Source organism: Magnolia sinica, chromosome 3 (assembly GCF_029962835.1).
Source record: "Magnolia sinica isolate HGM2019 chromosome 3, MsV1, whole genome shotgun sequence".
Lineage (NCBI taxonomy): Eukaryota > Viridiplantae > Streptophyta > Magnoliopsida > Magnoliales > Magnoliaceae > Magnolia > Magnolia sinica.
In genome coordinates, this window is record NC_080575.1 from 86632260 (window position 1) to 86634085 (window position 1826).

Sequence of the window (1826 nt, forward strand, 5' to 3'; positions counted from 1 at the left end):
GGAAGTGGGCCTGTTGGGCCCATTCCAACCCACTCTAACATATGATTTGGGCTGACCCTGGAAGCCTCTGAATTGGGCTTGAGTCCAATAACTAGTTGGGCCAGGTGTGTCTTCAGCCTTCTTAAAATCCAACATGATGGCCAATCAGATCCATTTTTATATAGGAGGCTAACCAGGGGTGGGTCCACATTCGTAGGTAGTGGGTTGGAGTGGCCCTGGACAACCTTCAGCCTAGCCTTTTTTCACTCTTAATGGTTATTTAATACTCTCGCAGAGTATGATGCTAGATACGCAGGCACTCTTTTTTTTGGTGGGTGATGCCTGAGGGTCCCACAGGAAATTAATTTAATATCAAGTGACCCAATGGGCTATGTATCAGATATTAAAGTGATAAGAACAGATACTACATTTGATCTTATTTAAATGACAGAAATGTGGCATACGATTAACTAAAATTAAATTGTTGGAACTGTGGACCATCAATAGAAATCAGATCCAACGAATGATGGTAAACTCTGATGAATGGGCATTCTTTTGGTTAAATTTTGGCCATTGCTTGGTTTATTTATTTTATTTATTTTCATTTCGCTTGTTTATTAAATGTCCACCAGTCAGTCAGTGAAAAGTCACTGGTGGACATTTAAATGACAGAAATGTGGCATACATTAACTAAAATTAAATTGTTGGAACTGTGGACCATCAATAGAAAATCAGATCCAATGAATGATAGTAAACTTTGATGAATGGGCATTCTTTTGGTTGAATTTTGGCCATTGCTTGGTTTATTTATTTTATTTATTTTCATTTCGGCTGTTTATTAAATGTCCACCAGTCAGTCAGTGAAAAGACACTGGTGGTATTTCAGGGGCCGATTAGGTGTTACTCTTACCATGGGTCCCACCTTAATATCTATGCCGTCCATCCATTTTTCCAGCCCAATTTAGGACGTTTTTCCAAAAATTAAGTAGATCCAAATCTCAGGTGGACCACACCAAAGGGAACAGTAATTACTGATTAAAAACTTCCCAGGCCTACAGAAAAGCCCACCATAATGTCTCCTTTCCATCCAACCCATTGATAAGGTCAACAAGACCTGGATGAAGGGGTAATATAAAGATCAGCCTGATCCAAAACTTCTATAGCTGTTCCTATGACTGTTCTTGCTTAAATGTGGTCCACCTGAGATTTGGCTCTACTTAATTTTTGGGATCACATACTTAAAATGATACGGGAAATACAGACAGATGACATGGATATGAAAAAAAATAATTTTAAAAAAATAAATCATCTAAGTAGCGTCTCCACTGTAAATGTAACACCTAAAGGGCGACTCTCTTAGGGAGAAAAGGAAATGTAATATAAGAAGAAATAAAAAAAGGTAAAGTACAGGGGAAAAAAAATGTAAGCTACACACAGAGAGTAAAAGTGGATGCTAGATAAAGACATGGAAAAGAGAGTGGGCTATGAGAAAGGGGAGTGGATTAGGTGATACCCAAACCCACAAGGTGGGTGAGACCCTGGCTGTAGGGCTTATAGTGATGTATGTGCCTTAAATCTACACTGTCCAACCATTTTCAAAGATCATTTTAGGGCATGATTTTAATAATGAAGCATGCCCCAATCTTAGGTGGACCATTCCACACTAAATAGTCATGATTGAATCCCTTCTATTAAAAACTTCATGGAGTCCACCGAAATGTTTATTTGCCATCCAACCCGTTGATAAGGTTACAAAGACCTATATAAAGAGACCCTACAGATATCGTCTTGATCCAAAGCTTTTGTGGCCCACAAGATGGTCAATTACTGCTGTTTCCCATACGATG

At 38.8% G+C, this 1826-nt stretch overlaps 1 pseudogene; it reads right to left on the reverse strand.

Moving 5' to 3' along the window:
• Positions 1–322: 322 nt before the first annotated feature.
• LOC131241588 (U2 spliceosomal RNA) lies at positions 323–434 on the reverse strand (annotated as a pseudogene).
• Between the last annotated feature and the right edge of the window lie 1392 nt (positions 435–1826).